Consider the following 26,545-nt stretch of genomic DNA (forward strand, 5'->3'; position numbering starts at 1 on the left):
ACATATTGGGCCTGCATCCCTCAGTTTCTGAGGTCCAAGAAATGTTCACCCTCCACCCTAATAGAGACGTCTTGGCCGATCGTGGCCGATCGGGGCAGAAGGGAGCAGGGCAAGATGCTCATGATCCTGCTCTAATAATGAACTGCCTTCCTCTCTCCTTACCTGTGGTTATGCCTGGCTGCTTGGTTCCAGTTGTAGGCCTACATCCCACAGGCAATTTGCTTGTCTCTCTCACACATGTAAATGGGTCAGCACTCAAGTGCACACACCTGCCTGCACCCACAGATCCTCTCACACACACTTTTCTCAACAAGATTTTTTCCTAGTTTAGAGACTCAGAGACCCATGTTGAAATACAAAAGCAGCACACCACATGACGGCCTTCACATAGAATCCAGCAGCAAATGGGAAACTTTTAACCAGCCGTGGTCCTATTACTGCAGCCCTACCATGGAACGACTGCTGGATGAGTCGTGCTCAAGAATATTGAACCTACAACAAGTCTGAGGTAAATAAGAATTCCACAGGAATACCATAAAACAGGGACCTATGACCCTTTCGAGCCAGATAGGAGTCGAACCTACAATCTTCTGATCCGTAGTCAGACGCGTTATCCATTGCGCCACTGGCCCCATGTAGGTACACCCATACTTTTGTCCTTAAGAGGACCAGAAATTGTGTGTGTGTGTGTGTGTGTGTTTTAAAACACCATTCCATCAACCTTTTTAGCCATGTTTACTGCTCACAACCAGAAGACACAAGTAAACCCACCTGAGGGACCTCCTGAAATTCTGTTCTGTCAGGTGTTCCTAACTTATACAAAGGACTTTAGGAGGAGGAAGGACCTAAAAGTCAGGCGAAATGGTCCTAGATCCAAGGAAATGTTTTAGATCAGCCTCAGTTTCTTAAATAGTCTGCATTAACATCATCAGTTCCACGTCTGTGTGGAGCTGATCTTGAGGACTTCTTAATCAGCAGGCGGGTACAACAATAAAGTGTTTAATATTACAATACAGGCGAAAATTCAGACACCTTGTCATAGGCTCACCTTGTCCAGGGACCCAGGCATGCTGCCTTTCCACTCTCAGAGCCCTTCACCTAACCTACTGTGCAGCTGTTTCACCTCTAATATCACTGTTCCACAGGCAGCTTGATGTCACAATGTTCCTTGTCTGTAGCCTGAACCATGAGCCTTTGCAACCCTGGCATAATCTACATACTTCCAATTGGTGAAGTCTTGGACCACAAATGCAGTGAAGAATAATGGATTGTTACTCTTCATTCATTTTTGCCCATTGGCTCAGATTTGAATGCTTACAGGCCATCCGAGCATCTCTGCCAGGCCACCCTATGTCTAGAGACTGTAGATTTAGAGAGTTTATAAACATTGTAGGTTCATCAATGAAGTGTGCTCGCTTCGGCAGCACATATACTAAAATTGGAACGGTACAGAGAAGATTAGCATGGCCCCTGCGCAAGGATGACACGCAAATTCGTGAAGCGTTCCATATTTTTACCAGCTTTCAGGAGAGAAATGTTCTATGTTTTCAAGACTAATTGAAATAATAAAGCAGGTTCCAGTGCTTTCCTCCTAATATGTATTTTTCAATTTTTCTCTCCTCAACATTTTTAATGTATTTACCTCGCAGTAAAGAAGGTGCACTCTATGTGTCCAGCTGCATTTAGCAAGGAAGCCTGCAGGACTTCTGGGACTTTTCTTTCTCTTCTTCAGCCTCCCTGTCATTATTCTTCACAACCCCCAAATCTATACTGCTGCCAGCGATGCGTTGCTTTGTGGGAAGCAAGACAAAGAGAAGGGGAGGGCCTATGCAAATGATGGCCTCAGGGCTGTCTGGGAGTCCCTTTTCAGCAGTACTGTTAAAATCCGCCTTGCAACCAGATTGGTCGGGTAAGCTGAAAAACACCAGGCATGATTGGGCACCGGGTCCTCTAGGCCCTTGGAGGACATATTGGGCCTGCATCCCTCAGTTTCTGAGGTCCAAGAAATGTTCACCCTCCACCCTAATAGAGACGTCTTGGCCGATCGTGGCCGATCGGGGCAGAAGGGAGCAGGGCAAGATGCTCATGATCCTGCTCTAATAATGAACTGCCTTCCTCTCTCCTTACCTGTGGTTATGCCTGGCTGCTTGGTTCCAGTTGTAGGCCTACATCCCACAGGCAATTTGCTTGTCTCTCTCACACATGTAAATGGGTCAGCACTCAAGTGCACACACCTGCCTGCACCCACAGATCCTCTCACACACACTTTTCTCAACAAGATTTTTTCCTAGTTTAGAGACTCAGAGACCCATGTTGAAATACAAAAGCAGCACACCACATGACGGCCTTCACATAGAATCCAGCAGCAAATGGGAAACTTTTAACCAGCCGTGGTCCTATTACTGCAGCCCTACCATGGAACGACTGCTGGATGAGTCGTGCTCAAGAATATTGAACCTACAACAAGTCTGAGGTAAATAAGAATTCCACAGGAATACCATAAAACAGGGACCTATGACCCTTTCAAGCCAGATAGGAGTCGAACCTACAATCTTCTGATCCGTAGTCAGACGCGTTATCCATTGCGCCACTGGCCCCATGTAGGTACACCCATACTTTTGTCCTTAAGAGGACCAGAAATTGTGTGTGTGTGTGTGTGTGTGTTTTAAAACACCATTCCATCAACCTTTTTAGCCATGTTTACTGCTCACAACCAGAAGACACAAGTAAACCCACCTGAGGGACCTCCTGAAATTCTGTTCTGTCAGGTGTTCCTAACTTATACAAAGGACTTTAGGAGGAGGAAGGACCTAAAAGTCAGGCGAAATGGTCCTAGATCCAAGGAAATGTTTTAGATCAGCCTCAGTTTCTTAAATAGTCTGCATTAACATCATCAGTTCCACGTCTGTGTGGAGCTGATCTTGAGGACTTCTTAATCAGCAGGCGGGTACAACAATAAAGTGTTTAATATTACAATACAGGCGAAAATTCAGACACCTTGTCATAGGCTCACCTTGTCCAGGGACCCAGGCATGCTGCCTTTCCACTCTCAGAGCCCTTCACCTAACCTACTGTGCAGCTGTTTCACCTCTAATATCACTGTTCCACAGGCAGCTTGATGTCACAATGTTCCTTGTCTGTAGCCTGAACCATGAGCCTTTGCAACCCTGGCATAATCTACATACTTCCAATTGGTGAAGTCTTGGACCACAAATGCAGTGAAGAATAATGGATTGTTACTCTTCATTCATTTTTGCCCATTGGCTCAGATTTGAATGCTTACAGGCCATCCGAGCATCTCTGCCAGGCCACCCTATGTCTAGAGACTGTAGATTTAGAGAGTTTATAAACATTGTAGGTTCATCAATGAAGTGTGCTCGCTTCGGCAGCACATATACTAAAATTGGAACGATACAGAGAAGATTAGCATGGCCCCTGCGCAAGGATGACACGCAAATTCGTGAAGCGTTCCATATTTTTACCAGCTTTCAGGAGAGAAATGTTCTATGTTTTCAAGACTAATTGAAATAATAAAGCAGGTTCCAGTGCTTTCCTCCTAATATGTATTTTTCAATTTTTCTCTCCTCAACATTTTTAATGTATTTACCTCGCAGTAAAGAAGGTGCACTCTATGTGTCCAGCTGCATTTAGCAAGGAAGCCTGCAGGACTTCTGGGACTTTTCTTTCTCTTCTTCAGCCTCCCTGTCATTATTCTTCACAACCCCCAAATCTATACTGCTGCCAGCGATGCGTTGCTTTGTGGGAAGCAAGACAAAGAGAAGGGGAGGGCCTATGCAAATGATGGCCTCAGGGCTGTCTGGGAGTCCCTTTTCAGCAGTAATGTTAAAATCCGCCTTGCAACCAAATTGGTCGGGTAAGCTGAAAAACACAAGGCATGATTGGGCACCGGGTCCTCTAGGCCCTTGGAGGACATATTGGGCCTGCATCCCTCAGTTTCTGAGGTCCAAGAAATGTTCACCCTCCACCCTAATAGAGAGGTATTGGCCGATCGTGGCCGATCAGGGCAGAAGGGAGCAGGGCAAGATGCTCATGATCCTGCTCTAATAATGAACTGCCTTCCTCTCTCCTTACCTGTGGTTATGCCTGGCTGCTTGGTTCCAGTTGTAGGCCTACATCCCACAGGCAATTTGCTTGTCTCTCTCACACATGTAAATGGGTCAGCACTCAAGTGCACACACCTGCCTGCACCCACAGATCCTCTCACACACACTTTTCTCAACAAGATTTTTTCCTAGTTTAGAGACTCAGAGACCCATGTTGAAATACAAAAGCAGCACACTACATGACGGCCTTCACATAGAATCCAGCAGCAAATGGGAAACTTTTAACTAGCCGTGGTCCTATTACTGCAGCCCTACCATGGAACGACTGCTGGATGAGTCGTGCTCGAGAATATTGAACCTACAACAAGTCTGAGGTAAATAAGAATTCCACAGGAATACCATAAAACATGGACCTATGACCCTTTCGAGCCAGATAGGAATCAAACCTACAATCTTCTGATCCGTAGTCAGACGCGTTATCCATTGCGCCACTGGCCCCATGTAGGTACACCCATACTTTTGTCCTTAAGAGGACCAGAAATTGTGTGTGTGTGTGTGTGTGTGTGTTTCAAAACACCATTCCATCAACCTTTTTAGCCATGTTTACTGCTCACAACCAGAAGACACAAGTAAACCCACCTGAGGGACCTCCTGAAATTCTGTTCTGTCAGGTGTTCCTAACTTATACAAAGGACTTTAGGAGGAGGAAGGACCTAAAAGTCAGGCGAAATGGTCCTAGATCCAAGGAAATGTTTTAGATCAGCCTCAGTTTCTTAAATAGTCTGCATTAACATCATCAGTTCCACGTCTGTGTGGAGCTGATCTTGAGGACTTCTTAATCAGCAGGCGGGTACAACAATAAAGTGTTTAATATTACAATACAGGCGAAAATTCAGACACCTTGTCATAGGCTCACCTTGTCCAGGGACCCAGGCATGCTGCCTTTCCACTCTCAGAGCCCTTCACCTAACCTACTGTGCAGCTGTTTCACCTCTAATATCACTGTTCCACAGGCAGCGTGATGTCACAATGTTCCTTGTCTGTAGCCTGAACCATGAGCCTTTGCAACCCTGGCATAATCTACATACTTCCAATTGGTGAAGTCTTGGACCACAAATGCAGTGAAGAATAATGGATTGTTACTCTTCATTCATTTTTGCCCATTGGCTCAGATTTGAATGCTTACAGGCCATCCGAGCATCTCTGCCAGGCCACCCTATGTCTAGAGACTGTAGATTTAGAGAGTTTATAAACATTGTAGGTTCATCAATAAAGTGTGCTCGCTTCGGCAGCACATATACTAAAATTGGAACGATACAGAGAAGATTAGCATGGCCCCTGCGCAAGGATGACACGCAAATTCGTGAAGCGTTCCATATTTTTACCAGCTTTCAGGAGAGAAATGTTCTATGTTTTCAAGACTAATTGAAATAATAAAGCAGGTTCCAGTGCTTTCCTCCTAATATGTATTTTTCAATTTTTCTCTCCTCAACATTTTTAATGTATTTACCTCGCAGTAAAGAAGGTGCACTCTATGTGTCCAGCTGCATTTAGCAAGGAAGCCTGCAGGACTTCTGGGACTTTTCTTTCTCTTCTTCAGCCTCCCTGTCATTATTCTTCACAACCCCCAAATCTATACTGCTGCCAGCGATGCGTTGCTTTGTGGGAAGCAAGACAAAGAGAAGGGGAGGGCCTATGCAAATGATGGCCTCAGGGCTGTCTGGGAGTCCCTTTTCAGCAGTACTGTTAAAATCCGCCTTGCAACCAGATTGGTCGGGTAAGCTGAAAAACACCAGGCATGATTGGGCACCGGGTCCTCTAGGCCCTTGGAGGACATATTGGGCCTGCATCCCTCAGTTTCTGAGGTCCAAGAAATGTTCACCCTCCACCCTAATAGAGAGGTCTTGGCCGATCGTGGCCGATCGGGGCAGAAGGGAGCAGGGCAAGATGCTCATGATCCTGCTCTAATAATGAACTGCCTTCCTCTCTCCTTACCTGTGGTTATGCCTGGCTGCTTGGTTCCAGTTGTAGGCCTACATCCCACAGGCAATTTGCTTGTCTCTCTCACACATGTAAATGGGTCAGCACTCAAGTGCACACACCTGCCTGCACCCACAGATCCTCTCACACACACTTTTCTCAACAAGATTTTTTCCTAGTTTAGAGACTCAGAGACCCATGTTGAAATACAAAAGCAGCACACCACATGACGGCCTTCACATAGAATCCAGCAGCAAATGGGAAACTTTTAACTAGCCGTGGTCCTATTACTGCAGCCCTACCATGGAACGACTGCTGGATGAGTCGTGCTCGAGAATATTGAACCTACAACAAGTCTGAGGTAAATAAGAATTCCACAGGAATACCATAAAACAGGGACCTATGACCCTTTCGAGCCAGATAGGAATCGAACCTACAATCTTCTGATCCGTAGTCAGACGCGTTATCCATTGCGCCACTGGCCCCATGTAGGTACACCCATACTTTTGTCCTTAAGAGGACCAGAAATTGTGTGTGTGTGTGTGTGTTTTAAAACACCATTCCATCAACCTTTTTAGCCATGTTTACTGCTCACAACCAGAAGACACAAGTAAACCCACCTGAGGGACCTCCTGAAATTCTGTTCTGTCAGGTGTTCCTAACTTATACAAAGGACTTTAGGAGGAGGAAGGACCTAAAAGTCAGGCGAAATGGTCCTAGATCCAAGGAAATGTTTTAGATCAGCCTCAGTTTCTTAAATAGTCTGCATTAACATCATCAGTTCCACGTCTGTGTGGAGCTGATCTTGAGGACTTCTTAATCAGCAGGCGGGTACAACAATAAAGTGTTTAATATTACAATACAGGCGAAAATTCAGACACCTTGTCATAGGCTCACCTTGTCCAGGGACCCAGGCATGCTGCCTTTCCACTCTCAGAGCCCTTCACCTAACCTACTGTGCAGCTGTTTCACCTCTAATATCACTGTTCCACAGGCAGCGTGATGTCACAATGTTCCTTGTCTGTAGCCTGAACCATGAGCCTTTGCAACCCTGGCATAATCTACATACTTCCAATTGGTGAAGTCTTGGACCACAAATGCAGTGAAGAATAATGGATTGTTACTCTTCATTCATTTTTGCCCATTGGCTCAGATTTGAATGCTTACAGGCCATCCGAGCATCTCTGCCAGGCCACCCTATGTCTAGAGACTGTAGATTTAGAGAGTTTATAAACATTGTAGGTTCATCAATGAAGTGTGCTCGCTTCGGCAGCACATATACTAAAATTGGAACGATACAGAGAAGATTAGCATGGCCCCTGCGCAAGGATGACACGCAAATTCGTGAAGCGTTCCATATTTTTACCAGCTTTCAGGAGAGAAATGTTCTATGTTTTCAAGACTAATTGAAATAATAAAGCAGGTTCCAGTGCTTTCCTCCTAATATGTATTTTTCAATTTTTCTCTCCTCAACATTTTTAATGTATTTACCTCGCAGTAAAGAAGGTGCACTCTATGTGTCCAGCTGCATTTAGCAAGGAAGCCTGCAGGACTTCTGGGACTTTTCTTTCTCTTCTTCAGCCTCCCTGTCATTATTCTTCACAACCCCCAAATCTATACTGCTGCCAGCGATGCGTTGCTTTGTGGGAAGCAAGACAAAGAGAAGGGGAGGGCCTATGCAAATGATGGCCTCAGGGCTGTCTGGGAGTCCCTTTTCAGCAGTACTGTTAAAATCCGCCTTGCAACCAGATTGGTCGGGTAAGCTGAAAAACACCAGGCATGATTGGGCACCGGGTCCTCTAGGCCCTTGGAGGACATATTGGGCCTGCATCCCTCAGTTTCTGAGGTCCAAGAAATGTTCACCCTCCACCCTAATAGAGAGGTCTTGGCCGATCGTGGCCGATCGGGGCAGAAGGGAGCAGGGCAAGATGCTCATGATCCTGCTCTAATAGTGAACTGCCTTCCTCTCTCCTTACCTGTGGTTATGCCTGGCTGCTTGGTTCCAGTTGTAGGCCTACATCCCACAGGCAATTTGCTTGTCTCTCTCACACATGTAAATGGGTCAGCACTCAAGTGCACACACCTGCCTGCACCCACAGATCCTCTCACACACACTTTTCTCAACAAGATTTTTTCCTAGTTTAGAGACTCAGAGACCCATGTTGAAATACAAAAGCAGCACACCACATGACGGCCTTCACATAGAATCCAGCAGCAAATGGGAAACTTTTAACTAGCCGTGGTCCTATTACTGCAGCCCTACCATGGAACGACTGCTGGATGAGTCGTGCTCGAGAATATTGAACCTACAACAAGTCTGAGGTAAATAAGAATTCCACAGGAATACCATAAACAGGGACCTATGACCCTTTCGAGCCAGATAGGAATCAAACCTACAATCGTCTGATCCGTAGTCAGACGCGTTATCCATTGCGCCACTGGCCCCATGTAGGTACATCCATACTTTTGTCCTTAAGAGGACCAGAAATTGTGTGTGTGTGTGTGTGTGTGTGTGTGTGTTTTAAAACACCATTCCATCAACCTTTTTAGCCATGTTTACTGCTCACAACCAGAAGACACAAGTAAACCCACCTGAGGGACCTCCTGAAATTCTGTTCTGTCAGGTGTTCCTAACTTATACAAAGGACTTTAGGAGGAGGAAGGACCTAAAAGTCAGGCGAAATGGTCCTAGATCCAAGGAAATGTTTTAGATCAGCCTCAGTTTCTTAAATAGTCTGCATTAACATCATCAGTTCCACGTCTGTGTGGAGCTGATCTTGAGGACTTCTTAATCAGCAGGCGGGTACAACAATAAAGTGTTTAATATTACAATACAGGCGAAAATTCAGACACCTTGTCATAGGCTCACCTTGTCCAGGGACCCAGGCATGCTGCCTTTCCACTCTCAGAGCCCTTCACCTAACCTACTGTGCAGCTGTTTCACCTCTAATATCACTGTTCCACAGGCAGCGTGATGTCACAATGTTCCTTGTCTGTAGCCTGAACCATGAGCCTTTGCAACCCTGGCATAGTCTACATACTTCCAATTGGTGAAGTCTTGGACCACAAATGCAGTGAAGAATAATGGATTGTTACTCTTCATTCATTTTTGCCCATTGGCTCAGATTTGAATGCTTACAGGCCATCCGAGCATCTCTGCCAGGCCACCCTATGTCTAGAGACTGTAGATTTAGAGAGTTTATAAACATTGTAGGTTCATCACTGAAGTGTGCTCGCTTCGGCAGCACATATACTAAAATTGGAACGATACAGAGAAGATTAGCATGGCCCCTGCGCAAGGATGACACGCAAATTCGTGAAGCGTACCATATTTTTACCAGCTTTCAGGAGAGAAATGTTCTATGTTTTCAAGACTAATTGAAATAATAAAGCAGGTTCCAGTGCTTTCCTCCTAATATGTATTTTTCAATTTTTCTCTCCTCAACATTTTTAATGTATTTACCTCGCAGTAAAGAAGGTGTACTCTATGTGTCCAGCTGCATTTAGCAAGGAAGCCTGCAGGACTTCTGGGACTTTTCTTTCTCTTCTTCAGCCTCCCTGTCATTATTCTTCACAACCCCCAAATCTATACTGCTGCCAGCGATGCGTTGCTTTGTGGGAAGCAAGACAAAGAGAAGGGGAGGGCCTATGCAAATGATGGCCTCAGGGCTGTCTGGGAGTCCCTTTTCAGCAGTACTGTTAAAATCCGCCTTGCAACCAGATTGGTCTGGTAAGCTGAAAAATACCAGGCATGATTGGGCACCGGGTCCTCTAGGCCCTTGGAGGACATATTGGGCCTGCATCCCTCAGTTTCTGAGGTCCAAGAAATGTTCACCCTCCACCCTAATAGAGAGGTCTTGGCCGATCGGGGCAGAAGGGAGCAGGGCAAGATGCTCATGATCCTGCTCTAATAATGAACTGCCTTCCTCTCTCCTTACCTGTGGTTATGCCTGGCTGCTTGGTTCCAGTTGTAGGCCTACATCCCACAGGCAATTTGCTTGTCTCTCTCACACATGTAAATGGGTCAGCACTCAAGTGCGCACACCTGCCTGCACCCACAGATCCTCTCACACACACTTTTCTCAACAAGATTTTTTCCTAGTTTAGAGACTCAGAGACCCATGTTGAAATACAAAAGCAGCACACCACATGACGGCCTTCACATAGAATCCAGCAGCAAATGGGAAACTTTTAACCAGCCGTGGTCCTATTACTGCAGCCCTACCATGGAACGACTGCTGGATGAGTCGTGCTCAAGAATATTGAACCTACAACAAGTCTGAGGTAAATAAGAATTCCACAGGAATACCATAAAACAGGGACCTATGACCCTTTCGAGCCAGATAGGAGTCGAACCTACAATCTTCTGATCCGTAGTCAGACACGTTATCCATTGCGCCACTGGCCCCATGTAGGTACACCCATACTTTTGTCCTTAAGAGGACCAGAAATTGTGTGTGTGTGTGTGTGTGTTTTAAAACACCATTCCATCAACCTTTTTAGCCATGTTTACTGCTCACAACCAGAAGACACAAGTAAACCCACCTGAGGGACCTCCTGAAATTCTGTTCTGTCAGGTGTTCCTAACTTATACAAAGGACTTTAGGAGGAGGAAGGACCTAAAAGTCAGGCGAAATGGTCCTAGATCCAAGGAAATGTTTTAGATCAGCCTCAGTTTCTTAAATAGTCTGCATTAACATCATCAGTTCCACGTCTGTGTGGAGCTGATCTTGAGGACTTCTTAATCAGCAGGCGGGTACAACAATAAAGTGTTTAATATTACAATACAGGTGAAAATTCAGACACCTTGTCATAGGCTCACCTTGTCCAGGGACCCAGGCATGCTGCCTTTCCACTCTCAGAGCCCTTCACCTAACCTACTGTGCAGCTGTTTCACCTCTAATATCACTGTTCCACAGGCAGCGTGATGTCACAATGTTCCTTGTCTGTAGCCTGAACCATGAGCCTTTGCAACCCTGGCATAATCTACATACTTCCAATTGGTGAAGTCTTGGACCACAAATGCAGTGAAGAATAATGGATTGTTACTCTTCATTCATTTTTGCCCATTGGCTCAGATTTGAATGCTTACAGGCCATCCGAGCATCTCTGCCAGGCCACCCTATGTCTAGAGACTGTAGATTTAGAGAGTTTATAAACATTGTAGGTTCATCAATGAAGTGTGCTCGCTTCGGCAGCACATATACTAAAATTGGAACGATACAGAGAAGATTAGCATGGCCCCTGCGCAAGGATGACACGCAAATTCGTGAAGCGTTCCATATTTTTACCAGCTTTCAGGAGAGAAATGTTCTATGTTTTCAAGACTAATTGAAATAATAAAGCAGGTTCCAGTGCTTTCCTCCTAATATGTATTTTTCAATTTTTCTCTCCTCAACATTTTTAATGTATTTACCTCGCAGTAAAGAAGGTGCACTCTATGTGTCCAGCTGCATTTAGCAAGGAAGCCTGCAGGACTTCTGGGACTTTTCTTTCTCTTCTTCAGCCTCCCTGTCATTATTCTTCACAACCCCCAAATCTATACTGCTGCCAGCGATGCGTTGCTTTGTGGGAAGCAAGACAAAGAGAAGGGGAGGGCCTATGCAAATGATGGCCTCAGGGCTGTCTGGGAGTCCCTTTTCAGCAGTACTGTTAAAATCCGCCTTGCAACCAGATTGGTCGGGTAAGCTGAAAAACACCAGGCATGATTGGGCACCGGGTCCTCTAGGCCCTTGGAGGACATATTGGGCCTGCATCCCTCAGTTTCTGAGGTCCAAGAAATGTTCACCCTCCACCCTAATAGAGACGTCTTGGCCGATCGTGGCCGATCGGGGCAGAAGGGAGCAGGGCAAGATGCTCATGATCCTGCTCTAATAATGAACTGCCTTCCTCTCTCCTTACCTGTGGTTATGCCTGGCTGCTTGGTTCCAGTTGTAGGCCTACATCCCACAGGCAATTTGCTTGTCTCTCTCACACATGTAAATGGGTCAGCACTCAAGTGCACACACCTGCCTGCACCCACAGATCCTCTCACACACACTTTTCTCAACAAGATTTTTTCCTAGTTTAGAGACTCAGAGACCCATGTTGAAATACAAAAGCAGCACACCACATGACGGCCTTCACATAGAATCCAGCAGCAAATGGGAAACTTTTAACCAGCCGTGGTCCTATTACTGCAGCCCTACCATGGAACGACTGCTGGATGAGTCGTGCTCAAGAATATTGAACCTACAACAAGTCTGAGGTAAATAAGAATTCCACAGGAATACCATAAAACAGGGACCTATGACCCTTTCGAGCCAGATAGGAGTCGAACCTACAATCTTCTGATCCGTAGTCAGACGCGTTATCCATTGCGCCACTGGCCCCATGTAGGTACACCCATACTTTTGTCCTTAAGAGGACCAGAAATTGTGTGTGTGTGTGTGTGTGTGTTTTAAAACACCATTCCATCAACCTTTTTAGCCATGTTTACTGCTCACAACCAGAAGACACAAGTAAACCCACCTGAGGGACCTCCTGAAATTCTGTTCTGTCAGGTGTTCCTAACTTATACAAAGGACTTTAGGAGGAGGAAGGACCTAAAAGTCAGGCGAAATGGTCCTAGATCCAAGGAAATGTTTTAGATCAGCCTCAGTTTCTTAAATAGTCTGCATTAACATCATCAGTTCCACGTCTGTGTGGAGCTGATCTTGAGGACTTCTTAATCAGCAGGCGGGTACAACAATAAAGTGTTTAATATTACAATACAGGCGAAAATTCAGACACCTTGTCATAGGCTCACCTTGTCCAGGGACCCAGGCATGCTGCCTTTCCACTCTCAGAGCCCTTCACCTAACCTACTGTGCAGCTGTTTCACCTCTAATATCACTGTTCCACAGGCAGCTTGATGTCACAATGTTCCTTGTCTGTAGCCTGAACCATGAGCCTTTGCAACCCTGGCATAATCTACATACTTCCAATTGGTGAAGTCTTGGACCACAAATGCAGTGAAGAATAATGGATTGTTACTCTTCATTCATTTTTGCCCATTGGCTCAGATTTGAATGCTTACAGGCCATCCGAGCATCTCTGCCAGGCCACCCTATGTCTAGAGACTGTAGATTTAGAGAGTTTATAAACATTGTAGGTTCATCAATGAAGTGTGCTCGCTTCGGCAGCACATATACTAAAATTGGAACGATACAGAGAAGATTAGCATGGCCCCTGCGCAAGGATGACACGCAAATTCGTGAAGCGTTCCATATTTTTACCAGCTTTCAGGAGAGAAATGTTCTATGTTTTCAAGACTAATTGAAATAATAAAGCAGGTTCCAGTGCTTTCCTCCTAATATGTATTTTTCAATTTTTCTCTCCTCAACATTTTTAATGTATTTACCTCGCAGTAAAGAAGGTGCACTCTATGTGTCCAGCTGCATTTAGCAAGGAAGCCTGCAGGACTTCTGGGACTTTTCTTTCTCTTCTTCAGCCTCCCTGTCATTATTCTTCACAACCCCCAAATCTATACTGCTGCCAGCGATGCGTTGCTTTGTGGGAAGCAAGACAAAGAGAAGGGGAGGGCCTATGCAAATGATGGCCTCAGGGCTGTCTGGGAGTCCCTTTTCAGCAGTAATGTTAAAATCCGCCTTGCAACCAAATTGGTCGGGTAAGCTGAAAAACACAAGGCATGATTGGGCACCGGGTCCTCTAGGCCCTTGGAGGACATATTGGGCCTGCATCCCTCAGTTTCTGAGGTCCAAGAAATGTTCACCCTCCACCCTAATAGAGAGGTATTGGCCGATCGTGGCCGATCAGGGCAGAAGGGAGCAGGGCAAGATGCTCATGATCCTGCTCTAATAATGAACTGCCTTCCTCTCTCCTTACCTGTGGTTATGCCTGGCTGCTTGGTTCCAGTTGTAGGCCTACATCCCACAGGCAATTTGCTTGTCTCTCTCACACATGTAAATGGGTCAGCACTCAAGTGCACACACCTGCCTGCACCCACAGATCCTCTCACACACACTTTTCTCAACAAGATTTTTTCCTAGTTTAGAGACTCAGAGACCCATGTTGAAATACAAAAGCAGCACACTACATGACGGCCTTCACATAGAATCCAGCAGCAAATGGGAAACTTTTAACTAGCCGTGGTCCTATTACTGCAGCCCTACCATGGAACGACTGCTGGATGAGTCGTGCTCGAGAATATTGAACCTACAACAAGTCTGAGGTAAATAAGAATTCCACAGGAATACCATAAAACATGGACCTATGACCCTTTCGAGCCAGATAGGAATCAAACCTACAATCTTCTGATCCGTAGTCAGACGCGTTATCCATTGCGCCACTGGCCCCATGTAGGTACACCCATACTTTTGTCCTTAAGAGGACCAGAAATTGTGTGTGTGTGTGTGTGTGTGTGTTTCAAAACACCATTCCATCAACCTTTTTAGCCATGTTTACTGCTCACAACCAGAAGACACAAGTAAACCCACCTGAGGGACCTCCTGAAATTCTGTTCTGTCAGGTGTTCCTAACTTATACAAAGGACTTTAGGAGGAGGAAGGACCTAAAAGTCAGGCGAAATGGTCCTAGATCCAAGGAAATGTTTTAGATCAGCCTCAGTTTCTTAAATAGTCTGCATTAACATCATCAGTTCCACGTCTGTGTGGAGCTGATCTTGAGGACTTCTTAATCAGCAGGCGGGTACAACAATAAAGTGTTTAATATTACAATACAGGCGAAAATTCAGACACCTTGTCATAGGCTCACCTTGTCCAGGGACCCAGGCATGCTGCCTTTCCACTCTCAGAGCCCTTCACCTAACCTACTGTGCAGCTGTTTCACCTCTAATATCACTGTTCCACAGGCAGCGTGATGTCACAATGTTCCTTGTCTGTAGCCTGAACCATGAGCCTTTGCAACCCTGGCATAATCTACATACTTCCAATTGGTGAAGTCTTGGACCACAAATGCAGTGAAGAATAATGGATTGTTACTCTTCATTCATTTTTGCCCATTGGCTCAGATTTGAATGCTTACAGGCCATCCGAGCATCTCTGCCAGGCCACCCTATGTCTAGAGACTGTAGATTTAGAGAGTTTATAAACATTGTAGGTTCATCAATAAAGTGTGCTCGCTTCGGCAGCACATATACTAAAATTGGAACGATACAGAGAAGATTAGCATGGCCCCTGCGCAAGGATGACACGCAAATTCGTGAAGCGTTCCATATTTTTACCAGCTTTCAGGAGAGAAATGTTCTATGTTTTCAAGACTAATTGAAATAATAAAGCAGGTTCCAGTGCTTTCCTCCTAATATGTATTTTTCAATTTTTCTCTCCTCAACATTTTTAATGTATTTACCTCGCAGTAAAGAAGGTGCACTCTATGTGTCCAGCTGCATTTAGCAAGGAAGCCTGCAGGACTTCTGGGACTTTTCTTTCTCTTCTTCAGCCTCCCTGTCATTATTCTTCACAACCCCCAAATCTATACTGCTGCCAGCGATGCGTTGCTTTGTGGGAAGCAAGACAAAGAGAAGGGGAGGGCCTATGCAAATGATGGCCTCAGGGCTGTCTGGGAGTCCCTTTTCAGCAGTACTGTTAAAATCCGCCTTGCAACCAGATTGGTCGGGTAAGCTGAAAAACACCAGGCATGATTGGGCACCGGGTCCTCTAGGCCCTTGGAGGACATATTGGGCCTGCATCCCTCAGTTTCTGAGGTCCAAGAAATGTTCACCCTCCACCCTAATAGAGAGGTCTTGGCCGATCGTGGCCGATCGGGGCAGAAGGGAGCAGGGCAAGATGCTCATGATCCTGCTCTAATAATGAACTGCCTTCCTCTCTCCTTACCTGTGGTTATGCCTGGCTGCTTGGTTCCAGTTGTAGGCCTACATCCCACAGGCAATTTGCTTGTCTCTCTCACACATGTAAATGGGTCAGCACTCAAGTGCACACACCTGCCTGCACCCACAGATCCTCTCACACACACTTTTCTCAACAAGATTTTTTCCTAGTTTAGAGACTCAGAGACCCATGTTGAAATACAAAAGCAGCACACCACATGACGGCCTTCACATAGAATCCAGCAGCAAATGGGAAACTTTTAACTAGCCGTGGTCCTATTACTGCAGCCCTACCATGGAACGACTGCTGGATGAGTCGTGCTCGAGAATATTGAACCTACAACAAGTCTGAGGTAAATAAGAATTCCACAGGAATACCATAAAACAGGGACCTATGACCCTTTCGAGCCAGATAGGAATCGAACCTACAATCTTCTGATCCGTAGTCAGACGCGTTATCCATTGCGCCACTGGCCCCATGTAGGTACACCCATACTTTTGTCCTTAAGAGGACCAGAAATTGTGTGTGTGTGTGTGTGTTTTAAAACACCATTCCATCAACCTTTTTAGCCATGTTTACTGCTCACAACCAGAAGACACAAGTAAACCCACCTGAGGGACCTCCTGAAATTCTGTTCTGTCAGGTGTTCCTAACTTATACAAAGGACTTTAGGAGGAGGAAGGACCTAAAAGTCAGGCGAAATGGTCCTAGATCCAAGGAAATGTTTTAGATCAGCCTCAGTTTCTTAAATAGTCTGCATTAACATCATCAGTTCCACGTCTGTGTGGAGCTGATCTTGAGGACTTCTTAATCAGCAGGCGGGTACAACAATAAAGTGTTTAATATTACAATACAGGCGAAAATTCAGACACCTTGTCATAGGCTCACCTTGTCCAGGGACCCAGGCATGCTGCCTTTCCACTCTCAGAGCCCTTCACCTAACCTACTGTGCAGCTGTTTCACCTCTAATATCACTGTTCCACAGGCAGCGTGATGTCACAATGTTCCTTGTCTGTAGCCTGAACCATGAGCCTTTGCAACCCTGGCATAATCTACATACTTCCAATTGGTGAAGTCTTGGACCACAAATGCAGTGAAGAATAATGGATTGTTACTCTTCATTCATTTTTGCCCATTGGCTCAGATTTGAATGCTTACAGGCCATCCGAGCATCTCTGCCAGGCCACCCTATGTCTAGAGACTGTAGATTTAGAGAGTTTATAAACATTGTAGGTTCATCAATGAAGTGTGCTCGCTTCGGCAGCACATATACTAAAATTGGAACGATACAGAGAAGATTAGCATGGCCCCTGCGCAAGGATGACACGCAAATTCGTGAAGCGTTCCATATTTTTACCAGCTTTCAGGAGAGAAATGTTCTATGTTTTCAAGACTAATTGAAATAATAAAGCAGGTTCCAGTGCTTTCCTCCTAATATGTATTTTTCAATTTTTCTCTCCTCAACATTTTTAATGTATTTACCTCGCAGTAAAGAAGGTGCACTCTATGTGTCCAGCTGCATTTAGCAAGGAAGCCTGCAGGACTTCTGGGACTTTTCTTTCTCTTCTTCAGCCTCCCTGTCATTATTCTTCACAACCCCCAAATCTATACTGCTGCCAGCGATGCGTTGCTTTGTGGGAAGCAAGACAAAGAGAAGGGGAGGGCCTATGCAAATGATGGCCTCAGGGCTGTCTGGGAGTCCCTTTTCAGCAGTACTGTTAAAATCCGCCTTGCAACCAGATTGGTCGGGTAAGCTGAAAAACACCAGGCATGATTGGGCACCGGGTCCTCTAGGCCCTTGGAGGACATATTGGGCCTGCATCCCTCAGTTTCTGAGGTCCAAGAAATGTTCACCCTCCACCCTAATAGAGAGGTCTTGGCCGATCGTGGCCGATCGGGGCAGAAGGGAGCAGGGCAAGATGCTCATGATCCTGCTCTAATAATGAACTGCCTTCCTCTCTCCTTACCTGTGGTTATGCCTGGCTGCTTGGTTCCAGTTGTAGGCCTACATCCCACAGGCAATTTGCTTGTCTCTCTCACACATGTAAATGGGTCAGCACTCAAGTGCACACACCTGCCTGCACCCACAGATCCTCTCACACACACTTTTCTCAACAAGATTTTTTCCTAGTTTAGAGACTCAGAGACCCATGTTGAAATACAAAAGCAGCACACCACATGACGGCCTTCACATAGAATCCAGCAGCAAATGGGAAACTTTTAACCAGCCGTGGTCCTATTACTGCAGCCCTACCATGGAACGACTGCTGGATGAGTCGTGCTCAAGAATATTGAACCTACAACAAGTCTGAGGTAAATAAGAATTCCACAGGAATACCATAAAACAGGGACCTATGACCCTTTCGAGCCAGATAGGAGTCGAACCTACAATCTTCTGATCCGTAGTCAGACGCGTTATCCATTGCGCCACCGGCCCCATGTAGGTACACCCATACTTTTGTCCTTAAGAGGACCAGAAATTGTGTGTGTGTGTGTGTGTGTGTGTGTGTTTTAAAACACCATTCCATCAACCTTTTTAGCCATGTTTACTGCTCACAACCAGAAGACACAAGTAAACCCACCTGAGGGACCTCCTGAAATTCTGTTCTGTCAGGTGTTCCTAACTTATACAAAGGACTTTAGGAGGAGGAAGGACCTAAAAGTCAGGCGAAATGGTCCTAGATCCAAGGAAATGTTTTAGATCAGCCTCAGTTTCTTAAATAGTCTGCATTAACATCATCAGTTCCACGTCTGTGTGGAGCTGATCTTGCGGACTTCTTAATCAGCAGGCGGGTACAACAATAAAGTGTTTAATATTACAATACAGGCGAAAATTCAGACACCTTGTCATAGGCTCACCTTGTCCAGGGACCCAGGCATGCTGCCTTTCCACTCTCAGAGCCCTTCACCTAACCTACTGTGCAGCTGTTTCACCTCTAATATCACTGTTCCACAGGCAGCGTGATGTCACAATGTTCCTTGTCTGTAGCCTGAACCATGAGCCTTTGCAACCCTGGCATAATCTACATACTTCCAATTGGTGAAGTCTTGGACCACAAATGCAGTGAAGAATAATGGATTGTTACTCTTCATTCATTTTTGCCCATTGGCTCAGATTTGAATGCTTACAGGCCATCCGAGCATCTCTGCCACGCCACCCTATGTCTAGAGACTGTAGATTTAGAGAGTTTATAAACATTGTAGGTTCATCAATGAAGTGTGCTCGCTTCGGCAGCACATATACTAAAATTGGAACGATACAGAGAAGATTAGCATGGCCCCTGCGCAAGGATGACACGCAAATTCGTGAAGCGTTCCATATTTTTACCAGCTTTCAGGAGAGAAATGTTCTATGTTTTCAAGACTAATTGAAATAATAAAGCAGGTTCCAGTGCTTTCCTCCTAATATGTATTTTTCAATTTTTCTCTCCTCAACATTTTTAATGTATTTACCTCGCAGTAAAGAAGGTGCACTCTATGTGTCCAGCTGCATTTAGCAAGGAAGCCTGCAGGACTTCTGGGACTTTTCTTTCTCTTCTTCAGCCTCCCTGTCATTATTCTTCACAACCCCCAAATCTATACTGCTGCCAGCGATGCGTTGCTTTGTGGGAAGCAAGACAAAGAGAAGGGGAGGGCCTATGCAAATGATGGCCTCAGGGCTGTCTGGGAGTCCCTTTTCAGCAGTACTGTTAAAATCCGCCTTGCAACCAGATTGGTCGGGTAAGCTGAAAAACACCAGGCATGATTGGGCACCGGGTCCTCTAGGCCCTTGGAGGACATATTGGGCCTGCATCCCTCAGTTTCTGAGGTCCAAGAAATGTTCACCCTCCACCCTAATAGAGAGGTCTTGGCCGATCGTGGCCGATCGGGGCAGAAGGGAGCAGGGCAAGATGCTCATGATCCTGCTCTAATAATGAACTGCCTTCCTCTCTCCTTACCTGTGGTTATGCCTGGCTGCTTGGTTCCAGTTGTAGGCCTACATCCCACAGGCAATTTGCTTGTCTCTCTCACACATGTAAATGGGTCAGCACTCAAGTGCACACACCTGCCTGCACCCACAGATCCTCTCACACACACTTTTCTCAACAAGATTTTTTCCTAGTTTAGAGACTCAGAGACCCATGTTGAAATACAAAAGCAGCACACCACATGACGGCCTTCACATAGAATCCAGCAGCAAATGGGAAACTTTTAACTAGCCGTGGTCCTATTACTGCAGCCCTACCATGGAACGACTGCTGGATGAGTCGTGCTCGAGAATATTGAACCTACAACAAGTCTGAGGTAAATAAGAATTCCACAGGAATACCATAAAACAGGGACCTATGACCCTTTCGAGCCAGATAGGAATCGAACCTACAATCTTCTGATCCGTAGTCAGACGCGTTATCCATTGCGCCACTGGCCCCATGTAGGTACACCCATACTTTTGTCCTTAAGAGGACCAGAAATTGTGTGTGTGTGTGTGTGTTTTAAAACACCATTCCATCAACCTTTTTAGCCATGTTTACTGCTCACAACCAGAAGACACAAGTAAACCCACCTGAGGGACCTCCTGAAATTCTGTTCTGTCAGGTGTTCCTAACTTATACAAAGGACTTTAGGAGGAGGAAGGACCTAAAAGTCAGGCGAAATGGTCCTAGATCCAAGGAAATGTTTTAGATCAGCCTCAGTTTCTTAAATAGTCTGCATTAACATCATCAGTTCCACGTCTGTGTGGAGCTGATCTTGAGGACTTCTTAATCAGCAGGCGGGTACAACAATAAAGTGTTTAATATTACAATACAGGCGAAAATTCAGACACCTTGTCATAGGCTCACCTTGTCCAGGGACCCAGGCATGCTGCCTTTCCACTCTCAGAGCCCTTCACCTAACCTACTGTGCAGCTGTTTCACCTCTAATATCACTGTTCCACAGGCAGCGTGATGTCACAATGTTCCTTGTCTGTAGCCTGAACCATGAGCCTTTGCAACCCTGGCATAATCTACATACTTCCAATTGGTGAAGTCTTGGACCACAAATGCAGTGAAGAATAATGGATTGTTACTCTTCATTCATTTTTGCCCATTGGCTCAGATTTGAATGCTTACAGGCCATCCGAGCATCTCTGCCAGGCCACCCTATGTCTAGAGACTGTAGATTTAGAGAGTTTATAAACATTGTAGGTTCATCAATGAAGTGTGCTCGCTTCGGCAGCACATATACTAAAATTGGAACGATACAGAGAAGATTAGCATGGCCCCTGCGCAAGGATGACACGCAAATTCGTGAAGCGTTCCATATTTTTACCAGCTTTCAGGAGAGAAATGTTCTATGTTTTCAAGACTAATTGAAATAATAAAGCAGGTTCCAGTGCTTTCCTCCTAATATGTATTTTTCAATTTTTCTCTCCTCAACATTTTTAATGTATTTACCTCGCAGTAAAGAAGGTGCACTCTATGTGTCCAGCTGCATTTAGCAAGGAAGCCTGCAGGACTTCTGGGACTTTTCTTTCTCTTCTTCAGCCTCCCTGTCATTATTCTTCACAACCCCCAAATCTATACTGCTGCCAGCGATGCGTTGCTTTGTGGGAAGCAAGACAAAGAGAAGGGGAGGGCCTATGCAAATGATGGCCTCAGGGCTGTCTGGGAGTCCCTTTTCAGCAGTACTGTTAAAATCCGCCTTGCAACCAGATTGGTCGGGTAAGCTGAAAAACACCAGGCATGATTGGGCACCGGGTCCTCTAGGCCCTTGGAGGACATATTGGGCCTGCATCCCTCAGTTTCTGAGGTCCAAGAAATGTTCACCCTCCACCCTAATAGAGAGGTCTTGGCCGATCGTGGCCGATCGGGGCAGAAGGGAGCAGGGCAAGATGCTCATGATCCTGCTCTAATAGTGAACTGCCTTCCTCTCTCCTTACCTGTGGTTATGCCTGGCTGCTTGGTTCCAGTTGTAGGCCTACATCCCACAGGCAATTTGCTTGTCTCTCTCACACATGTAAATGGGTCAGCACTCAAGTGCACACACCTGCCTGCACCCACAGATCCTCTCACACACACTTTTCTCAACAAGATTTTTTCCTAGTTTAGAGACTCAGAGACCCATGTTGAAATACAAAAGCAGCACACCACATGACGGCCTTCACATAGAATCCAGCAGCAAATGGGAAACTTTTAACTAGCCGTGGTCCTATTACTGCAGCCCTACCATGGAACGACTGCTGGATGAGTCGTGCTCGAGAATATTGAACCTACAACAAGTCTGAGGTAAATAAGAATTCCACAGGAATACCATAAACAGGGACCTATGACCCTTTCGAGCCAGATAGGAATCAAACCTACAATCGTCTGATCCGTAGTCAGACGCGTTATCCATTGCGCCACTGGCCCCATGTAGGTACACCCATACTTTTGTCCTTAAGAGGACCAGAAATTGTGTGTGTGTGTGTGTGTGTGTGTGTGTGTGTGTGTTTTAAAACACCATTCCATCAACCTTTTTAGCCATGTTTACTGCTCACAACCAGAAGACACAAGTAAACCCACCTGAGGGACCTCCTGAAATTCTGTTCTGTCAGGTGTTCCTAACTTATACAAAGGACTTTAGGAGGAGGAAGGACCTAAAAGTCAGGCGAAATGGTCCTAGATCCAAGGAAATGTTTTAGATCAGCCTCAGTTTCTTAAATAGTCTGCATTAACATCATCAGTTCCACGTCTGTGTGGAGCTGATCTTGAGGACTTCTTAATCAGCAGGCGGGTACAACAATAAAGTGTTTAATATTACAATACAGGCGAAAATTCAGACACCTTGTCATAGGCTCACCTTGTCCAGGGACCCAGGCATGCTGCCTTTCCACTCTCAGAGCCCTTCACCTAACCTACTGTGCAGCTGTTTCACCTCTAATATCACTGTTCCACAGGCAGCGTGATGTCACAATGTTCCTTGTCTGTAGCCTGAACCATGAGCCTTTGCAACCCTGGCATAATCTACATACTTCCAATTGGTGAAGTCTTGGACCACAAATGCAGTGAAGAATAATGGATTGTTACTCTTCATTCATTTTTGCCCATTGGCTCAGATTTGAATGCTTACAGGCCATCCGAGCATCTCTGCCAGGCCACCCTATGTCTAGAGACTGTAGATTTAGAGAGTTTATAAACATTGTAGGTTCATCACTGAAGTGTGCTCGCTTCGGCAGCACATATACTAAAATTGGAACGATACAGAGAAGATTAGCATGGCCCCTGCGCAAGGATGACACGCAAATTCGTGAAGCGTACCATATTTTTACCAGCTTTCAGGAGAGAAATGTTCTATGTTTTCAAGACTAATTGAAATAATAAAGCAGGTTCCAGTGCTTTCCTCCTAATATGTATTTTTCAATTTTTCTCTCCTCAACATTTTTAATGTATTTACCTCGCAGTAAAGAAGGTGCACTCTATGTGTCCAGCTGCATTTAGCAAGGAAGCCTGCAGGACTTCTGGGACTTTTCTTTCTCTTCTTCAGCCTCCCTGTCATTATTCTTCACAACCCCCAAATCTATACTGCTGCCAGCGATGCGTTGCTTTGTGGGAAGCAAGACAAAGAGAAGGGGAGGGCCTATGCAAATGATGGCCTCAGGGCTGTCTGGGAGTCCCTTTTCAGCAGTACTGTTAAAATCCGCCTTGCAACCAGATTGGTCTGGTAAGCTGAAAAATACCAGGCATGATTGGGCACCGGGTCCTCTAGGCCCTTGGAGGACATATTGGGCCTGCATCCCTCAGTTTCTGAGGTCCAAGAAATGTTCACCCTCCACCCTAATAGAGAGGTCTTGGCCGATCGTGGCCGATCGGGGCAAAAGGGAGCAGGGCAAGATGCTCATGATCCTGCTCTAATAATGAACTGCCTTCCTCTCTCCTTACCTGTGGTTATGCCTGGCTGCTTGGTTCCAGTTGTAGGCCTACATCCCACAGGCAATTTGCTTGTCTCTCTCACACATGTAAATGGGTCAGCACTCAAGTGCACACACCTGCCTGCACCCACAGATCCTCTCACACACACTTTTCTCAACAAGATTTTTTCCTAGTTTAGAGACTCAGAGACCCATGTTGAAATACAAAAGCAGCACACCACATGACGGCCTTCACATAGAATCCAGCAGCAAATGGGAAACTTTTAACCAGCCGTGGTCCTATTACTGCAGCCCTACCATGGAACGACTGCTGGATGAGTCGTGCTCAAGAATATTGAACCTACAACAAGTCTGAGGTAAATAAGAATTCCACAGGAATACCATAAAACAGGGACCTATGACCCTTTCGAGCCAGATAGGAGTCGAACCTACAATCTTCTGATCCGTAGTCAGACACGTTATCCATTGCGCCACTGGCCCCATGTAGGTACACCCATACTTTTGTCCTTAAGAGGACCAGAAATTGTGTGTGTGTGTGTGTGTGTGTGTTTTAAAACACCATTCCATCAACCTTTTTAGCCATGTTTACTGCTCACAACCAGAAGACACAAGTAAACCCACCTGAGGGACCTCCTGAAATTCTGTTCTGTCAGGTGTTCCTAACTTATACAAAGGACTTTAGGAGGAGGAAGGACCTAAAAGTCAGGCGAAATGGTCCTAGATCCAAGGAAATGTTTTAGATCAGCCTCAGTTTCTTAAATAGTCTGCATTAACATCATCAGTTCCACGTCTGTGTGGAGCTGATCTTGAGGACTTCTTAATCAGCAGGCGGGTACAACAATAAAGTGTTTAATATTACAATACAGGTGAAAATTCAGACACCTTGTCATAGGCTCACCTTGTCCAGGGACCCAGGCATGCTGCCTTTCCACTCTCAGAGCCCTTCACCTAACCTACTGTGCAGCTGTTTCACCTCTAATATCACTGTTCCACAGGCAGCGTGATGTCACAATGTTCCTTGTCTGTAGCCTGAACCATGAGCCTTTGCAACCCTGGCATAATCTACATACTTCCAATTGGTGAAGTCTTGGACCACAAATGCAGTGAAGAATAATGGATTGTTACTCTTCATTCATTTTTGCCCATTGGCTCAGATTTGAATGCTTACAGGCCATCCGAGCATCTCTGCCAGGCCACCCTATGTCTAGAGACTGTAGATTTAGAGAGTTTATAAACATTGTAGGTTCATCAATGAAGTGTGCTCGCTTCGGCAGCACATATACTAAAATTGGAACGATACAGAGAAGATTAGCATGGCCCCTGCGCAAGGATGACACGCAAATTCGTGAAGCGTTCCATATTTTTACCAGCTTTCAGGAGAGAAATGTTCTATGTTTTCAAGACTAATTGAAATAATAAAGCAGGTTCCAGTGCTTTCCTCCTAATATGTATTTTTCAATTTTTCTCTCCTCAACATTTTTAATGTATTTACCTCGCAGTAAAGAAGGTGCACTCTATGTGTCCAGCTGCATTTAGCAAGGAAGCCTGCAGGACTTCTGGGACTTTTCTTTCTCTTCTTCAGCCTCCCTGTCATTATTCTTCACAACCCCCAAATCTATACTGCTGCCAGCGATGCGTTGCTTTGTGGGAAGCAAGACAAAGAGAAGGGGAGGGCCTATGCAAATGATGGCCTCAGGGCTGTCTGGGAGTCCCTTTTCAGCAGTACTGTTAAAATCCGCCTTGCAACCAGATTGGTCGGGTAAGCTGAAAAACACCAGGCATGATTGGGCACCGGGTCCTCTAGGCCCTTGGAGGACATATTGGGCCTGCATCCCTCAGTTTCTGAGGTCCAAGAAATGTTCACCCTCCACCCTAATAGAGACGTCTTGGCCGATCGTGGCCGATCGGGGCAGAAGGGAGCAGGGCAAGATGCTCATGATCCTGCTCTAATAATGAACTGCCTTCCTCTCTCCTTACCTGTGGTTATGCCTGGCTGCTTGGTTCCAGTTGTAGGCCTACATCCCACAGGCAATTTGCTTGTCTCTCTCACACATGTAAATGGGTCAGCACTCAAGTGCACACACCTGCCTGCACCCACAGATCCTCTCACACACACTTTTCTCAACAAGATTTTTTCCTAGTTTAGAGACTCAGAGACCCATGTTGAAATACAAAAGCAGCACACCACATGACGGCCTTCACATAGAATCCAGCAGCAAATGGGAAACTTTTAACCAGCCGTGGTCCTATTACTGCAGCCCTACCATGGAACGACTGCTGGATGAGTCGTGCTCAAGAATATTGAACCTACAACAAGTCTGAGGTAAATAAGAATTCCACAGGAATACCATAAAACAGGGACCTATGACCCTTTCGAGCCAGATAGGAGTCGAACCTACAATCTTCTGATCCGTAGTCAGACACGTTATCCATTGCGCCACTGGCCCCATCTAGGTAAACCCATACTTTTGTCCTTAAGAGGACCAGAAATTGTGTGTGTGGAGCTGATCTTGAGGACTTCTTAATCAGCAGGCGGGTACAACAATAAAGTGTTTAATATTACAATACAGGTGAAAATTCAGACACCTTGTCATAGGCTCACCTTGTCCAGGGACCCAGGCATGCTGCCTTTCCACTCTCAGAGCCCTTCACCTAACCTACTGTGCAGCTGTTTCACCTCTAATATCACTGTTCCACAGGCAGCGTGATGTCACAATGTTCCTTGTCTGTAGCCTGAACCATGAGCCTTTGCAACCCTGGCATAATCTACATACTTCCAATTGGTGAAGTCTTGGACCACAAATGCA

At 45.7% G+C, this 26,545-nt stretch overlaps 25 non-coding genes across 25 annotated transcripts; 13 read left to right on the forward strand and 12 right to left on the reverse strand.

Moving 5' to 3' along the window:
- Positions 1–559: 559 nt before the first annotated feature.
- On the reverse strand, positions 560–632 carry TRNAR-ACG (transfer RNA arginine (anticodon ACG)). Its single transcript has one exon. It is a non-coding gene; the product is annotated as a tRNA-Arg (tRNA).
- A 776-nt stretch (positions 633–1,408) lies between these two features.
- On the forward strand, positions 1,409–1,515 carry LOC146820561 (U6 spliceosomal RNA). Its single transcript, XR_014964429.1, has one exon. It is a non-coding gene; the product is annotated as a U6 spliceosomal RNA (small nuclear RNA).
- A 1,009-nt stretch (positions 1,516–2,524) lies between these two features.
- On the reverse strand, positions 2,525–2,597 carry TRNAR-ACG (transfer RNA arginine (anticodon ACG)). Its single transcript has one exon. It is a non-coding gene; the product is annotated as a tRNA-Arg (tRNA).
- Positions 2,598–3,373: 776 nt separating this feature from the next.
- Positions 3,374–3,480, forward strand: LOC146820563 (U6 spliceosomal RNA). Its single transcript, XR_014965251.1, has one exon. It is a non-coding gene; the product is annotated as a U6 spliceosomal RNA (small nuclear RNA).
- Positions 3,481–4,489: 1,009 nt separating this feature from the next.
- On the reverse strand, positions 4,490–4,562 carry TRNAR-ACG (transfer RNA arginine (anticodon ACG)). Its single transcript has one exon. It is a non-coding gene; the product is annotated as a tRNA-Arg (tRNA).
- Positions 4,563–5,340: 778 nt separating this feature from the next.
- LOC146820565 (U6 spliceosomal RNA) lies at positions 5,341–5,447 on the forward strand. The gene has a single exon (XR_014965252.1). It is a non-coding gene; the product is annotated as a U6 spliceosomal RNA (small nuclear RNA).
- A 1,009-nt stretch (positions 5,448–6,456) lies between these two features.
- TRNAR-ACG (transfer RNA arginine (anticodon ACG)) lies at positions 6,457–6,529 on the reverse strand. Its single transcript has one exon. It is a non-coding gene; the product is annotated as a tRNA-Arg (tRNA).
- A 772-nt stretch (positions 6,530–7,301) lies between these two features.
- Positions 7,302–7,408, forward strand: LOC146820567 (U6 spliceosomal RNA). Its single transcript, XR_014965253.1, has one exon. It is a non-coding gene; the product is annotated as a U6 spliceosomal RNA (small nuclear RNA).
- Positions 7,409–9,273: 1,865 nt separating this feature from the next.
- On the forward strand, positions 9,274–9,380 carry LOC146820568 (U6 spliceosomal RNA). The gene has a single exon (XR_014965414.1). It is a non-coding gene; the product is annotated as a U6 spliceosomal RNA (small nuclear RNA).
- A 999-nt stretch (positions 9,381–10,379) lies between these two features.
- On the reverse strand, positions 10,380–10,452 carry TRNAR-ACG (transfer RNA arginine (anticodon ACG)). The gene has a single exon. It is a non-coding gene; the product is annotated as a tRNA-Arg (tRNA).
- A 774-nt stretch (positions 10,453–11,226) lies between these two features.
- On the forward strand, positions 11,227–11,333 carry LOC146820570 (U6 spliceosomal RNA). The gene has a single exon (XR_014965254.1). It is a non-coding gene; the product is annotated as a U6 spliceosomal RNA (small nuclear RNA).
- Positions 11,334–12,342: 1,009 nt separating this feature from the next.
- TRNAR-ACG (transfer RNA arginine (anticodon ACG)) lies at positions 12,343–12,415 on the reverse strand. Its single transcript has one exon. It is a non-coding gene; the product is annotated as a tRNA-Arg (tRNA).
- Positions 12,416–13,191: 776 nt separating this feature from the next.
- Positions 13,192–13,298, forward strand: LOC146820572 (U6 spliceosomal RNA). The gene has a single exon (XR_014965256.1). It is a non-coding gene; the product is annotated as a U6 spliceosomal RNA (small nuclear RNA).
- Positions 13,299–14,307: 1,009 nt separating this feature from the next.
- Positions 14,308–14,380, reverse strand: TRNAR-ACG (transfer RNA arginine (anticodon ACG)). The gene has a single exon. It is a non-coding gene; the product is annotated as a tRNA-Arg (tRNA).
- Positions 14,381–15,158: 778 nt separating this feature from the next.
- Positions 15,159–15,265, forward strand: LOC146820574 (U6 spliceosomal RNA). Its single transcript, XR_014965257.1, has one exon. It is a non-coding gene; the product is annotated as a U6 spliceosomal RNA (small nuclear RNA).
- Positions 15,266–16,274: 1,009 nt separating this feature from the next.
- Positions 16,275–16,347, reverse strand: TRNAR-ACG (transfer RNA arginine (anticodon ACG)). The gene has a single exon. It is a non-coding gene; the product is annotated as a tRNA-Arg (tRNA).
- A 772-nt stretch (positions 16,348–17,119) lies between these two features.
- On the forward strand, positions 17,120–17,226 carry LOC146820576 (U6 spliceosomal RNA). Its single transcript, XR_014965258.1, has one exon. It is a non-coding gene; the product is annotated as a U6 spliceosomal RNA (small nuclear RNA).
- Positions 17,227–18,235: 1,009 nt separating this feature from the next.
- On the reverse strand, positions 18,236–18,308 carry TRNAR-ACG (transfer RNA arginine (anticodon ACG)). Its single transcript has one exon. It is a non-coding gene; the product is annotated as a tRNA-Arg (tRNA).
- A 782-nt stretch (positions 18,309–19,090) lies between these two features.
- LOC146820578 (U6 spliceosomal RNA) lies at positions 19,091–19,197 on the forward strand. The gene has a single exon (XR_014965259.1). It is a non-coding gene; the product is annotated as a U6 spliceosomal RNA (small nuclear RNA).
- A 1,009-nt stretch (positions 19,198–20,206) lies between these two features.
- Positions 20,207–20,279, reverse strand: TRNAR-ACG (transfer RNA arginine (anticodon ACG)). Its single transcript has one exon. It is a non-coding gene; the product is annotated as a tRNA-Arg (tRNA).
- Positions 20,280–21,051: 772 nt separating this feature from the next.
- Positions 21,052–21,158, forward strand: LOC146820580 (U6 spliceosomal RNA). The gene has a single exon (XR_014965260.1). It is a non-coding gene; the product is annotated as a U6 spliceosomal RNA (small nuclear RNA).
- Positions 21,159–23,029: 1,871 nt separating this feature from the next.
- On the forward strand, positions 23,030–23,136 carry LOC146820581 (U6 spliceosomal RNA). The gene has a single exon (XR_014965415.1). It is a non-coding gene; the product is annotated as a U6 spliceosomal RNA (small nuclear RNA).
- Positions 23,137–24,145: 1,009 nt separating this feature from the next.
- Positions 24,146–24,218, reverse strand: TRNAR-ACG (transfer RNA arginine (anticodon ACG)). The gene has a single exon. It is a non-coding gene; the product is annotated as a tRNA-Arg (tRNA).
- A 778-nt stretch (positions 24,219–24,996) lies between these two features.
- Positions 24,997–25,103, forward strand: LOC146820583 (U6 spliceosomal RNA). The gene has a single exon (XR_014965261.1). It is a non-coding gene; the product is annotated as a U6 spliceosomal RNA (small nuclear RNA).
- Positions 25,104–26,112: 1,009 nt separating this feature from the next.
- On the reverse strand, positions 26,113–26,185 carry TRNAR-ACG (transfer RNA arginine (anticodon ACG)). Its single transcript has one exon. It is a non-coding gene; the product is annotated as a tRNA-Arg (tRNA).
- Positions 26,186–26,545: the final 360 nt, after the last annotated feature.

Source organism: Triturus cristatus, chromosome 6, assembly GCF_964204655.1.
Source record: "Triturus cristatus chromosome 6, aTriCri1.1, whole genome shotgun sequence".
Classification (NCBI taxonomy): domain Eukaryota; kingdom Metazoa; phylum Chordata; class Amphibia; order Caudata; family Salamandridae; genus Triturus; species Triturus cristatus.